We start from the raw sequence: 15957 nt of genomic DNA, 5'->3' as shown, positions 1-15957 counted from the left end.
CTGTGCCTGAATGGTGCTATCTTTTGGTTAACTTTTTGTTTTTTCAGCTGTATGTGCATATTAAGCTCTCAGTTTGCCTTTAACTGGGAGTAATGAGTTCTGGCTTTAACTGGGAATAATGTGTTAGCGAAATGAACAGGTGTTATGGGAAGTGAACAAAATGTGACACATTTGCTTGGATAACAATTTTGCATCAATAATTGTTCTGACACCCTAAATGTAGATATCATCTGTGACATGGTTTCTCCTTCACTAACCTTGTAAAAATAATAAGAATTAAAATAAGGAGGAGGAACACTTTGTTGGGACAGATGTTTGAGGCTATTGGCAATTGCATCACATTTTTGCATGTTCACTTTTCATGCAGTTTGCAATTATGTTAATGTATGCTCAGGGCACTTGCTGATAAAAGCAACAATACAGTGTGATACAGCCATTGTCACTATTCTGACTGTAACTTCAAGGACAAACATGGCACTTTTTATTTTTTTACATTTTTCATATCTTCAATATTGTCTATTTGTAGAGGAAAAAAAAAGAGAAAAAAAATCACTGAAGGTCTTAATCATAACAGACGCTCAGATCTTGGATAAGGGTACCAAAGATCACCCTTTTTTTTTTTTTTTTCTTTCTTTCTTTCCTTTTTTTTTTTTTTTTGTTTTTTTTTTTTGTTTGTTTGTTTTTTGTTTTTTTTTTTTTTTTTGTTTTTTTTTTTGTTTTTAAGAGAAAAGAAAGGTTGGGGAACAGAATAACCTAATATGAGAAATGTCTGCAAAAGGAATTTATGATACCTTTCTTGTAATTTTGGATAGAGTATTCACTGGAACAATGAAAGGCTGACTAAGCTGAGTTTGTGCATAGGTGTGATTGCAGTAAATAGCTATGCTTCAGATCTTTCAATTTAATACAGCAACCTACTAAATCAACACAGCAATTAGTTGGAACGACCAAATAGCTAAATTTGAAAGCAGCTTCCAGTGACTGCATTGGTAGATGTGCTGCACTAAAAGGGGGGAGAAAAGCTTTCCACAACATGTTTTTTTTTCTGAAATATAATTTTTACCCCTAGGTATTTAGCCAGAAATATACAATAATTGGTTACTTAGGGGAAAAATGTTTTTTTTCACACCACAGTTATTGAATTGAGCTGTTACAACTTTGCTTTCAGTAAGGGCATTTTTGAAAGGAGCCTGGTGTTGGATCAGGCCAAACTAACTTAAGAGCCTAAAGCTGAGATTTTTGAAAGAAGCTAACAGAACAGAGTTAAGCACTTAATTCTTAGTAGGATGAGAAAATATCAGCCTGTGGATTAAAGGGTCTAGTTTGGGCCCTACAAATATCAGAAAAGTAAAAATTAAACAAAATAACAAAATAACGGCAAAAAAAAAAAAAAAAAAAACACAGACAAAAAAACAGTCTTAAGGCTTTTACTGACTTTGTAGATTGTAACTTTTTAATATTTGAGCTTTAGCTGCAAGATCTGACATCAACAGTCTGTTTTTAAAACGCTGTGGTGTCATTTATGATGGCTGAGATCAGCTATAATCACTGTAGTCCCTTGATTTAGTGATTCAAATTAGGGACTGGGCTGTCTATTTGCTGCTATTAATCCCTGGGACTTGGTCCTGTGCTCCACCTTGCCGTGGGCAGGCAGCCTTCGTTTGCAGTGAATGTCACCCAGCCTTATTTATGGGAAAGTCCTCCTTATTTATGGGAAAGTCCTCCACATCTCCCAGGCAGGATCAGCCACCAAAGCCTTACTGCCTAATTGTCAGAACAGACAAAAGACTTCAAAACCAAAGGTCACCTTTATGATCCACATGTCTGTCATGATGAGTATCACTTTAAGTGTGCAAAATTTCCTGAACCAATTTTTATTTGTTTAGTCAAGAGTCACTTGGGGATCCCTTGTGTGTGTTAAAATAGCTCTTCTCCATATGCCACTACAAACTTTCCAAAAATTGATCAGCCAATTAATGAGATTAATCACAAGGTAAAGCAATGCTGTTAATGTAGAGGAAGGAGTGTTGAGGTACAAGTGCTGAAAGAATCAAAAGAGTTTGTGGGATCACCGAAACCTAACGTTACCTCATGGCAGTTGAGATGTTTCCCATGGCCATGGTCGTTGAATGATTGCTCGGGACTTCACTGGTGGGTTGGAAGTGGTGCTTGTTCCTCCTGCCCCAAACCCAACTCCTGCTCACAGAGTGCTGGCGACCTGCCGTGGCTTCTCGCCTTGCTCCAGGTTGGTTCCAAGTCCTGAGCCATGTGTGCGTGGCACCACAAAACCTGGTGGAACAGCATGTCTGTGTGTTAAACTGAAAAGGTATGCGTCATTAATCTCTATCCTGGACTGGGAGAATTCTGGAGAGGGAGGGGGTAAAAAAAAAATTAAAAAGGAAACAAAAATAAAAGGAAGAAATGAAGAGGGTGAGAGCTGTAGCTCCAGCTACATGTTCTGTATGCAACATGCACAGCTGACCTGTTCCAGCGCTCCTAAGAAAACAGCTCCGGAAAGCTCCACAACGTGCCCCAAACTGGAGGAAGTCTTTGCTTTGCTGTGCATCTCCAGAAACAGCCAGGCACAAATGATGCATAAGCTGGGAGCAAGCCAGACTCCCTCATGCTTGAATATATTCCTTTGAAGTAACTGACACTCATGTAAAATGTGGAGGGGAGTTCACAACTCTGCCTTACTGCTGAGTAGCTGGAGGAATGTTAAGTTAAATTTATCAATGCTCTCGCCACACTCCTTTCTTCTTGCCCCTTGACATGCAAGTTACAATTAGGCTGTAACACGCTGTACAGTTCAGGGTGCCAGGTTCAGAGCTGATGTGCGCAGTGGGCTGGGGGAAAGATTTTAAAAATTTATTAGTAGCTGGCAGGGACATGCAGGCAGGGAGTGGGACATAATGAGGTTTAAGTTTTGGTAATTTAAATTTTCTTTAAACTTAATCTTTTACCTCTGAAGTTGATCCAAAACATTTCCTCAACACTGTCTAGTAGACTTTGGGTTTTAAGACTGAATCTTCAGGTGGTTTAATTCGGTTTTGCTGTGGGCAGGAGCTGAGGGCCTGCCCTTAATTTCTATGTGATCATGTTCTATAACACTTTGCACATGCACATACAGTCACATGGCATTTTGCAGTAACCATTCAATAGCTGCAAATAAGATATCCCTGTTTCCATAGCTTTTCCATGGAGACAAAGCTTTTTGCATCTCCTGTGTTTACAATAGTAATATAGCTTTTCAATTTCTCTTCTCAGTAAGGTAAGTTCATCTCCCACGGAAGTATTTTTTAATTATTGATACCATAAATGGAAGCGTGTTGGAAACTATTGGCTTTGAAAATAGCTAACATGTGATATTATCCTAGAACCATCAGGAAAATTCTTTTGAAATTCTCTTTGATTCAGCCATCCTCAGGGCTTTATCCTTCTCCACCAGTCTCTCTACTGCCAATTTAAAATAACATTCTCTTGAAATCAGTGCAATGTCAGGAGAAATTCATCAGGACCGTAGGTGCATGTTTCCCAGATGTATATAAACCTACTACATTTGGCAGCAGTAAATTGATTGCATTTAGAAAACCTGTGGTAGCTGAATATTCCATAGTGCCCAGCTTGGCTCCAGCATGGAATATAAAGTATTTTAAGTTTCTTTCAGCTCTGTTTCAGGAGAAATAAAGTAAGAGCTGACTCCATAATTCCTTCCTCTTGATTTACTCAGATTTTCCTCTGACCACATTAGAGGTTTACACATGCTGACAGAGTGAAATATTCCTGATCACTATAGAGTGGCACGGAGATTCGATCAGAAATGTTAATAGCTGTGTATGTGCTTCCCCCTAATATTCAAGCTCTTCAACTTTTAAAGAGTGAAAAAAAGCTTGATTTTAAAAGTATTTATCAGACTGATCTATGTGGTGAAATATTCTCCCCCTTTTAGTATCTTCAGTGCTGCATGCTCTAAAAATGTCTCCATTTCATTAATTTGTGATACACTGCTACACTGAATTCTTTTAAGGTGGCTTTAGTTTCTGCCATACATATTTTACTGCTTTAAATTATAGATATAGGACTGTTGCCTAGTTAATTTCCTCTGGTTAGGAAAATATATTTCTGCTCTCCTGGTATTGCATAAAATGATATGTGGGATTTGCTCTATTTTTTAGCTGATTAAGTTTTGCATTTCTACATATTACTGCTTATGAGACCTCAAGAAAAACTAAGCAAAGGAAGGAGAATAAGTTTTATAGTATATTTGAAAGTTTCATTTAACCATAAATTCCACCACTAAGCCCCCCTACAAGACTTTTCCATTACCTTCATGGATAGTCTGACTATCTACTTCTTTCTAATTGAAGCATGAAAATAATATGAACTCAAAGTCATGAAGCTAGAAGACAGGTATTAGTAAAAATTATACAGAGTAATAAAATGTGACAGAACATTGTTTGCTGCTAAAGCTTAGGTGCTATTTTTGATAGTCCTTATTAATTAATACTACATTGATTTTGGACTAAGTATGTGTCAAGGGATAGTGTCTGTTTTTTTTAAACAGCCTAATGTAATTACTGCTTGTGTTTGTTAGCAAAACTTCATGTGCTATTTTATTTGGAAAGATGGTGGAAAAAATAAATAATTTATCTGTCCAGCAATAACTGAGTCTTTCAATGCTCAGTGATGGATAGGAGTGAAACTGTATCATGTATCACCATGATGCTGAGGTTAATTCTCCCATATGCCCACCATAGTGTAAAATATCTTGGAAGCACCATGCTCTACAAGGCAATAGACCCCAAATTGTTTGTAAAATCCCACAGTACAAGATCTTTGTTACCATAAAAATATATAAGCTGAGGTATCAGCTCAGAGTGAAATTAGTGTTGTCAGTCTTAGCTGAACCCTAGAATTACAGGAAGACATTTGTTCCGTACTTGATGATCCTTCAGCAAGATGATACACTAACAGCAGAGAGAAAACATAGGGCCATTTTATTGCCATTATGTTGGTTCTGGCTGTCCTGAGCCTGATTAAGAAATTTGACTGTATCCAATTCCTCATCTTCACCTTCACAGTATCTGAACAGCTGTAAAAATTTCCATTTGCTCTGATAAGGAGAAGTAACGTTGTTGCTTGTAATTATTTATGCAGATCAGTATGTTCCTAATTCTTACTTATATCTCTCCCTTTGCTTGGAAGGAAAAACAAAACTAATGTAGTGATGCTGCATATTCACTGACCAGTGTTGTTTTTCCTCATCTTTTCCCTGTGCAGACAGTCCTCACTCACAACCTGTCCCAAGAGAATAAAGTTCACCCTCACCTGTCTGCACGTTTTCTCTGATTTATCCCCATCTGTCTCCCAAAACACCACATATATCCATCTCAAATGTCACAGTTTTGAATTCTGTTGGAATGACAATTTTTTTTTTGGTCCAATGATGAAACCAGAGGTTTTTTTTTCCATTTAGTTACTAAACATTTACTTTTAGTAAGACTGTTTCATCCCCACCTTTGCATTTTAAAAAAAATGACCTTTTTTTGGATACATGTAGAATAAGTGATATTTGCAAAGTCAAAATAAGACTGCAGAGAGGATATTCTAAAGGCTAATCCATTACTTTTGAAGAAAAATATCAAGCTTTTCCACAATACCTTATTATTATTCTGGGTCACCATGATGTTTCCATGCACCTTGGCATGTCCCTTTAATTGGATCCTTACATAGGAAGGTCCGGCATGGCTGCATTGAAAGCTGACATTTCTAACTAACTGACCTTTTCAGGCCCAGTGATACTCCTATAATGATTATCCTCTAGCATTGTTTGGACACAATACCACATACTTCACAGCACATAAAGAATATGTGCTTTGAGAACTATTCAAAATGCCCAATCTCAAGTTAGCAAAATGAGAAAATTGGGTGCAAACATTCATCAGAGTGTTATTGTGCAGATATCGATTTGAATGCCCTTTCATTTCTCTGGGAAAAAGTGTTGTATTATAGAGCTCTAAATTAACTTCTGTTCTGTTTTTTTTTTTTTTTTTTTTTTTTTTTTTCTCTCTTTTCTCTTTTTTTTTTTCCCCCGTAAGTATAAAAAGGTCAAATTCATTCATAAGGCTGAATAGATTTGCAGGATATAAGCAATAAGATAGCAATCAACCTTCAAATAACCTTTAAAGAGACAGTATCTTTTCTTATGACCAGTAATTGATCTGCTCATTAAGTCCCTGCGTAATCTTTGGGGCTCACCTAGGCAAAAACGTGCAAGCCCTGTGACAAAAGGATGTCAGCTAGAACAAAACAGGAATAAATCCTCATGTGGAATTATAAATATTTTACAGGTTTGGGGGGGGGGGGAAGGTGGAGTTGATGAAAGGCTTGACATTGTGATGGGAATTCCTCAACTTGACTGTCATAAGGCTGAGTGAAAAAGACATAGAAAAGACCTCAAAGTGTGAGATTGGTATTAGTGAGGGTGACGGTGCTACATGTTCATACATGCTGAGCATATCTTCCACTGCCCTTATGAATGCGGTGGGTAATGTGGGGTGGTGGCGGCTGGTACCTAGAGTGCCTGTCCCCACAGAGCCTGCAGCACATCAGGGCTGGCTTGTCACCCACTACTGTCATCCCACGTCTCAGCAAAGCCAGGCTGCCAAGTAATGGCTCGCTTTGCACCACAAGGAATTTTTGGATGTGTTGTGTGTGTAAGGGTGGTTGATCCTCCCTGCCTACACAGCAATAAGACCCTCCCTGAGGGCAGCCTGCTGCAGCCTTCACAGGACCTGGGCCATGCAGCTTGCTGCTCCTCCTGTGGAAGCCAGGCACATGCAGAATGCTGGGGACTTGCTCAGGGAAGCAATATCTAGCCGGAAACTCGCCGAAAGTACTGGGATTGTTATTTAAGATACCAATCGGGAGATTAGTGTTCTGTCCGTGTCCATATTTCATTCCTGCATGTAAATCCGTGTTATGTTTTCAGTATTATTTTTATGAATCGTGCATACACTGAGGACTATCTGTGCATAATTGATTACAAGGAGTTGTCTTGGCGTTTATCTTTGATCAGAATTTTCAGAAGCAGCAAGCATCCCAGGTGACAAAGCTTTTTATGCTGTAAATGTTTGCACATAATCTTTCTGTAGTACTTCACAATGTGCAGAACGAGCTCACTTAGAGTGAAAATGAGCAATTTTGTGCACAGGTGTATTGTTTTTCTCCTTTTTTGGGTAACCGTGAGGAAAATTTAAGATAATCTCCCACCACCACCCCTCAAAACAAAACAAAACAAAACAAAAAAACCACCCCCCAAAACCTTTTTAGTATTAGGTGTTTTTAGAGAGCATGGATAGCTTCCTTCCTTTCTAATGAAATTTTAATTAGCAAGGACATCTGTATGGAAACAGTCTCTTCACTTAGGAATTTTTATCTGTCTGTTTAATTATCTGCTGAGTGACCTGAACAGGACTTAGTGAAAAATCAGTGTATTCTGAATACCTCAAAGCCAGCAGGGGATTATATTGACATTACAAAATGGAGTGCAGCGCAGAAATGCCTGAGCCAGCAGGCACCTGCCCAGCAGCTCTGCGCAGCTAGCAGCAGGCTCACCAGCATGGGCCCAGGTGCCAGCAAAGCCCCGTTAGCTGGGTGCTGTGCCTGCGATAAATAAGCCCTGGCTCTCGCTGGATTTTGCTGGCTTTAGTGTGCTGTCATTCCAGTGCTGCTGGATTGCACCTGGACCTGAACCTTTACTTCTGAGGTGTTGTTTTTTTTTTTTTTAAACCTAGCTGGGCTCATATATCTAGCTGTGGTCCGTTTCTATTTTGGTAGCACCCATGTGTCCCAATCCACAAAGATGTCATTGTGCTGGATGAGCACAGTGTGACACCAAGCTGCCCCTGAATAGCTGGTAACTAAAATAGACAAAGCAAGGGGCAATGGGCAGGAAACATGGACAGAAAATGTCAAAAATAAAGGATGATTTTAATAGAACTGCCTTTTATTTTTGAGAAGCTGCCCGTTGCTGTCTTTGCCTTCTTCTAGACTGCTGTGCCTCTTTGCTACCCCTGCCCTTCAATTTCTGGTGTAACAGAATGGCAAAACAGTGATGCTGATACAGCTAAATGGATGGGGCTGAGGAAAAGGGGAGCTGGAACTGCACAAAGAACCATTCCTTAGCTCATTTGTTTCTAAGAATTTCCAGTGGGCTCATTTTTTGGTATGCAGAACACTTTCTGTAAAAGCAGTCAGCCAAGGTCATTGGGAAACCCACAAGAAAGGATAACCTAGAGCCTTTATTATTATTTTGAGCTTGTATCTTGAAGGCACAAAGGAGTTTTTAGGAGAGATTTGAATGGGGAAGGTGTGATGGCTTTGCAAATTCAGACTGAATGTGCAGGATAACCTGCGGTGGAAAAGTGTCTTGTTCATCACCCAGCTCAGCACAGTATTGTAGGGAATTATCTGAGATGCTGCTAAACGAGATAATGTGGGTACTGTGAGGCAGTAGTATCACTGCAGTGTCCTTAAAAATCAGGTTAAAGGAAGGTGAAATACTCACTTAACACCACAGTCTGCCTCTGACGTGGCATGTGCTGTGCTGTCTGTGCAGGGCGCTGTGAGTGCCGGGACAGAGAGTGCTGGCAGAAGAGCAAGCATGCAGGCAGAATGGGACAAGGTCTGCAGCGGGGCCTGGGGAGGCCAGCGTAAACCACGAAGTTCACATTTGCTGGGCCATACAAATGAAAATGAATATAAGTGTGTTTGATCCATCCAGAAGACAGCAGGGGATTATATTAAACTTGATGTTTTTATTACATTACTCGCCCTGTTACTCAGCTGCAGCCATTGTCCTTATCCTCTGGGGACTACTGGAAGGAAGAATCATCTGTAATGACCCTGATTTTCCTGCCTGTCTCTAGGACAGCCTCAGAGTGATGCTAAATTTTGCTGTGCTGCCATCCCCTGCGCTCAGCCTGCCTGGTGGCTGCTCCTGCCAGGGGCTTGGAGGGTGCAGGGCCTGCAGTTTGATGCCAGATGAATCCTCATCTGGTCACTCAGAGCAAGTCTGCTCTGGGACCTGATCCAAAGCACTCAAGTGGCCTCTTATGTGGGCCAAACCCCCTAATCATTGTCTATGATCTGACAAAGCTGACACCATGAAGAAATTCCTTAAGTGTGTGATCCTTATCGCACCCCCCTCACTCCACCATCCAGCATTTTGTTAGTCTAGCCCCAAAATAGCTTTTTGTAGTCTAGGAAAAAGTTCTGGAGTGGCCTGAATGTCCAAGGGCAGCTGCTCTGGGCTGGAGCACTGGTAGCAGCAAAGCAAAGCAAGATGTCCCCATCACCCCTGGGCTCTCACAGCAGCTGCACAGACACTTGTGGAACCTGGACAAATGCCTCCCAAAGCAGGAGCCATGGCGCTGTGTGTTTGTGCCGAGTGCAAATAGAGATGCTATATAATAGTGCTGCTGCTAATAAATATAAACCGTATAGATGTCAGGTTGCCCTGAGAATGTATTCTCCCCACAAACCAGGCGTCTCTACCGCGGTGTTCAGGAATTAACTGCAGGAGTATTACTCTCTTAAGGCTTTGTGTTATAGTTCTGTTTTCTTCACCTTTAACCCGACAATGGATTATGACCATACTTTCTCTTATAACTAAATGCTCTTCTGTCCTTTGACAAAACAGATTTGTGTCTTTTCATAGCTTTCTGTAGAGGGCTAATAATACATGGGAAAGCTTTACTGCCCACAGGAGACTTTGCCTGGCCGTAATAATAAGAAACACTGTTGAAAAGTCATGATCAATGTTAATTCAGTTATTTTTCATTTTCTTTTTTTATAATGAAATCTTCTACTTTGTGCATTTTATCCAGTGCTGCCCCATGAATTGCTCATTGGAGAGAGGGGTCATTGGTTATAAAAATGAATTCTTGTTGTTTGTCCTCATACAAAAATAACTGCAATATTTTGAAATGATGAATTCAAGGGAGAAAGAAAAGTGGGATCTTGGATGTACAAAAGATGTAAATGTTGTTTTCTAGTTTTTATGGTTCCCAGATGCCTCCTCTAATTGCATAGCTAACCCTGAGTTTATTAAGTTATTTTCCAGAGTCAAACTCATTTGTAAACATGTCAGAATAAAACCTAAATATAAAAAAGAAAAAAAAGAAAGAAAGAAAGAAAAAAAAAAAAAAAAAGACCTTTGGATTAGAATTCTGGAGTGATAAACAAACTAATTTAGAATGTATTTGCATGTAATTTACATGTGCCAAAATGGTATTGCATGTGGTTTGTAAACACAGGTCTTGAATCCATTTAACATTACAGAATAGCATAGAAAAAAAAATAATAATTGTAGCTTAAAAAAAAAAAAGGTTAAAATAATAAAAAGATGTCTTAAAATGGCCCATGATGTTTAAATGTGACTCAATGTGCAGAAACTGGTGAGGAGAGATAAGCACGCAGAGTAAGCTGTAAATTCTAGCAGCAACATCTGTAGTAGTTAGAATACTATGTTTTATAGCAATCCCTTACCTCCCCCCATGGACATTACTATGGCATCCAGTATATTTATTATTCACTGTCTGTAAGAGAGGTTTTGCTAGCACAGCCTTAAAAATAAGGTCTGTTTCCCCTTTTAATGTTCAGACTTGTTCATGGTTAATGCCATCAACTTCATTTGAAGCATCTTGTCCACTTTGGCCTGCACCCTTTGGCACAAGATGACAATTTATAATTATCCTGTTTATTACACTGCCTCCACTTTGCTAGGCACAGTGTTTTTTTTCTGGAGAAGACCTGCCAGTCATTTCTCCTTGCAAATCTTCCCATCTGAAAAGAGGAGACAGAGTTAGAGGGGGAGAAGGTTGTGCAAGGTAGTGAGGAGTGCTGGTGGTGGGACTAGCAGTGAGCTGGGTAGAGGGGACATTCAGGGAAGGAGAGGCTTGGAGCAATGACCACATGGAGCTGGAAGGGTCTGGTCAGGAGTGCTGCAGGTGCTCAGGCACCTGAAACAATAAGTTTCATGTGCTGGTTATTTCTGCTGCCAGAAGGAGGCCACAACTGAATTCCCCGCATTTTTTTCAGTTGAAAATACAGCTTGTCAAGAGGCAGAAGGGAAGGTACCGTCTATGCCTGTTGCTTCAGAATGCAGGACAGAGAGAAACCTGATTTGGGGAGATCTGAGGTAGGAGGACAGACATCATGCAGATAATAGAAAGCTTTTGCATATATCCCAAATGAAGCAAACCACTTAGATGAAGATCAGTGAAGCTGGAGCACAGGTATATCGTGTAAAACCTGCTGACTGAATTGACTGTGGGTTTTTTGTTTGTTTTTAATGTACTGTTCAACAAATGAATGGCTTCTTGACAAAAACTATGTATGTCATGGCTAACTTTATCAGCTGAGTCCTGAAGATGAAATGTGAGGCTGGCAATTAGTACCAGTGACCAGCTGTGAAAATGGGAGTTTCTTATTTATTTTAATTATATTTTTGTTCAAATATTTGCACATTTTATCTCTTATTTATTGGAACTTTTGCTATCATTTCAACAGCAAAAGAGACATTTCAGATTAAATTTTTGTACAGCGTGTAGTTATTTGCCAAGTTAAATGCAACAATGAGCACCTGTTTATATAAAAGGTATCTATATGGACTTATCTATATGATCAGTTGCAAAGCTGGACGTTGGATTGCATAGCTCATAAGTCTAGCTTCAAACCTTATCCAGTAAACAATGGAATGACTTTAGAAATCTGTAGTGTGTTCCTGAAACTTTAAATGATTCCATTTTGTTGCCCTGTGCTGCTTCATGGTTCGCTATCAATGGCTGTAGAACCTGGAGCACTCTCCTGTTTCTAACCCATATCTTTTGTTCAGAGATGATCAGTTCCAGAGAGAAATGCTGTGTCCGTGCTGGTATTACCTCCAACAAATTCCATGGCTAGAGGAAAGGCACCTAGATGCAAGTGCAAATACCACAGAGTTGAATTACAGTTGCATTTGTATTACTGCCAATGATATGGCCTAATTTCTTGTATTGTAACTCAGGCTGTCCTGTGCTGTTGTGACATTGCTAAGGAACATGGAGAAGATCAACACAATTGAACTTGTGTTCTCTCCAGAACATGGGCAGGCAGCTCAGGCAGACAGACCACTTGGGAACCAAAGCTAGAAACCTTGCCTTTTCCTGATTTCATTAAAATGTGGCTGGCAGGAGTGATGGTTGTCTGTGACAGACTTACCTTGGATGAGGAAATCAGAAAAAAAAAGTCACTTCTCCCAGGATTATATTCCATTATATAGAAGTTAAGAACTCTAAAATGAATGTATGCCCTGTCCCAGATTTCTATGAAGTAGTAATCTAGCTTTCACCACTCAGGAGTGATATCTCAGATTCATTGCAAATGTCTGCTCAGAGCAGAATAGCAGTCAAAAGTGCAAATAGAATATTTGAGAATAGTAGGAAAAATGAAGAACAAATCAGATGTAACAATGCACTACTCACAAAATAGGCAGTAGAATTAGCAAAATACAGTGAAGGGCAACAAGGATGATCAGTAAAATGGCTTCCATCTGGAAAGAAATTGAGAAATGTGATTTTTTTTTTCTTTTCTATAGGATCTGCCACTACAGTAAGTGGAGTTTAAACTCAGTTTCTAAAGTTCATGTGTTTTTGTTTGTTTGTTTTTCCCATAATTAAAAATGCTGCAACTAGTACCACATAACTCTATTTTGAATGACATGGTGTTGGATAAATACAGCAACAAGTACAAGTTACTACTGGCCTAGAAGCTGGTGGTAGTTTTGTGAGCAGAGATCATAACAAGTTTATATTCGTTTAGGCTGAAGAGAAGACAACTGCTACCTGTAATCTCATTTGTTTGAGAAGGACTAAATTTCCACAGCTGTAGGAAATTTCTGGCTAATATTTAAACAGAAAATGTGCAACAGCACTAGGAATTAAAACTTAAATATATATCCTTAATAGGAACAGGAGGCATAAATAACTGTCAAGTGTAAATAATAGGAGGTAATTAAAAAAAAAAAAAAAAGTAAAAGAAATGAAGGAAAAATCCATGTGAAGCTAAAAGTTATAGTTGTAATATATTTTCTAGGATCTATTTTATTCAAGACATACTACAATTTTACAGGTTTTAATTCTTACTGATGATGAAAAAAAAAAAAAAAGGCAGGTGTATACCATAGGAGTTTCTTTTGGTTTCTCTCACCTTGAAATGCTTTCAAGTCCAGTAATAACTGAAAAGGATGTTGTTTTGATCTCTGGTACAGATAAACACTCTTAAATCAGCAGGCTGAGACATTTGTTGTACAGGAGTCCTAAAGGAGCTGGGATCACATCAGATGTGATGCCACAAGTAATTAGTATATCTTGGAACATGGGGAGATGCCATTTTATTGTGCAAATACTTGGAAAGGCAAGTAGGGTGACTTAGGTTACCATGGACTGGTATTTTGACAACAGCCCCCAGGAAATTAATGAAAAGACTGATGGAGCTTTAGTTAGTCAAAGTTAAACACGAATGAAAGGCAGTCAGCATTTCGTGAGAGAGGATTTGTCAAACAATTCGTCTCAGCCTTTGAGTATATTATAAATTTAGTTGAGAAAGTTAGCTGCATAATCTTTTGAAGGTGTTTGATTTAGAACCTTACAACTTTTTAAAAAATATAGAACATATTAAATAGGTTAAAGATCAGTCAGCTGCCACATCTCACAAATCACTCATCATGGGAGAATCTCGCTTGAACAGGGCTCTTTTTAATGGGTTTCTTTTCACGGTAGTGGACCCAGTGCTATTGCTAATGATGATTTGTTGGTGATTAAAACATCGCTGTTGAGTGGTAAAGAAAATGTAGAGAAGCTAGTCATACAGTGCAACCTTGATCTCTTGACAGGCTGCGTCACTTTGCACAATATACATTTCGACATAGCAAAATACAGAGTTCTGCTGCTTAAAGTGGGGAATGCACCCGAAGCCTGCTTATTGGAGCAGTATTGATTGAAAAGAATTTGGGATTCTGATTGACCTCATCTAGTAATTAAACTAGATGTAGCTTGGAAGGTTATATGCCAAAAACATATATATATATTTTAATAGATACGAGGAATTAGAATGGATCAGATTATCAAAAATATATCTTAAACTCTGTGTACTATATACTGTTCTGGTATCCAGGGCTGGCATTAAAGTATTGGAGAGTGAAAAAACTATTTTAAAATACAAGAGTTTAAACTCTGTTTGGCTCATCAAAATGCAGTCTGAGAGGTGATGTGATAGCATGTATTAGTACTCCCCTTACAGCACAGTTTTAGGGCCTGCAGGTTTTTTAGTCTAACAGAGGGTAAAGCTGAAGGCTGGATGACAGAAATGAAAAGTCAGCACTGGAATTAGCTGTGAAAGGAAGGGGGGGTTTCTTCATGCCCTCTTGATTTAAGGATGTCAAAGCTGGCCCCTGTTTTAAAGATGTGCTTTGAGCCAGCACAAATTATTGGAATCAACATGGGGTAAATGAATGACACTGTGGTCAACTGCTACCTACATGTTAGTCAGGTGCATCATTCTTGACTTAACAGTTCCTGCATGTGAGTGAAAATGTAGTGGTTTTTTTGTTTGTTTGTTTGTTTTGTGTGTGTGTGTGTGTGTGTGTGTGTGTGTGTGTGTTTCCCCCATGGGACATTTCATACTGAATTCCTTCTCTTCCTTTTCAATGAGTACTTCTAAATTGTGCAGGCGTATTTCAGAAGAGATAGTAACCTCAGAGTGGTTTCAAAAACCTGTACTTCTTTTTGATACAGTTGCTTTGAACCACTGTGGTAATTCTTCATGATAACACTTTATGAGTTACTGTAGTATTAAAGAATAGGGGTTACAAGAGTGAGGAAGAAACAAAACCCTATGTGAAATCTATGGACAACATGAACACCAAAAAAAAACCTTGTTCTGAATCAGCAGAAATGTTCTTATACCCATTTGTTTTGCAGCAAAACAGTTGGGCTGTAAATATCTGGGGAGTTGAAAAGATCACTGGCACTGCTGTGATAAAGGAACACAAGATTTTGTAGTAGCCTAACGCAACTGCTCACAAAAAGCTGAGCAGCTTGGAGAGGTTGTAGATAAAAGTAGAGCTGCCTCATTATCTCCCCTCACACTGATCAAGTGGCCATTACACAGAATGGAAAAGTATCAGCTTATCCACTCCTTGCATATGTACATTGTAGTAGTTTGGCAAAATAAGTGTGTCTTCACACTTAGTTGAAGCATAATAAAACCGTGTCTGGAATTTGTCTAATCTTCCCGTTTCAAGCCAAATTTTGGTGCAAGAAAGAATGGAATTTTTCAAAGGGGAAGAAATCTGGGGCTCTGCCCTTCATCACCATTACTAGCCTATGGGAGGCACATGGTCACTTTGAGACATTTCATACATCATTGCTAGTTAAACCCTCATCATTCTCTGTTATTTTTTTATTGATGTTGTAGCATTTTGAAAGTAACAGAAAGAAATTCAAATGCAATGTAAATAAGTGAATAAAATAAAACTGTGAAGCAACCAAACTCAACAGGAGCATCTGAAGGCAGGTTTACGCAGAGTGTACTCAGTGTATGTGTGTGCGTGTTAATACAGACAACTGATCCAAATTCTTCTTTATTCATACATAATTTCCCTTTTGTATAGCAGCTTTTTGTGCGTGTTCATGCTTGTGTCTGCACAAATGAGAGCTATACTCAAAGGCTTTAATGGAAGTTACATCCCTGTGCACACAAAATAAGAGGTCAATTTAGAAGCTAGAATCTATTTAGAGCAAAGAACTGTCAAAAGATACTCTGTGTACCTATCATAATCAGGACGAGAATCCCATGGCAACACACAAAGGTGTTTTGTACAGCATGGTATAGACTTTAAAATGTAGTATTTAC

At 39.0% G+C, this 15957-nt stretch overlaps 1 protein-coding gene across 2 annotated transcripts in view; it reads left to right on the top strand.

Moving 5' to 3' along the window:
- The window catches only part of BEND5 (BEN domain containing 5), a 931317-nt gene that overhangs the window by 496359 nt on the left and 419001 nt on the right, over nucleotides 1-15957 (top strand). The window lies entirely within an intron of this gene.

Source organism: Aythya ferina (genome assembly GCF_964211825.1).
Source record: "Aythya ferina genome assembly, chromosome: 8".
In the NCBI taxonomy this organism is placed as follows: domain Eukaryota; kingdom Metazoa; phylum Chordata; class Aves; order Anseriformes; family Anatidae; genus Aythya; species Aythya ferina.
Note: the sequence above shows the minus strand (reverse complement) of the source record. Positions and strands in the feature narration are given on the sequence as shown.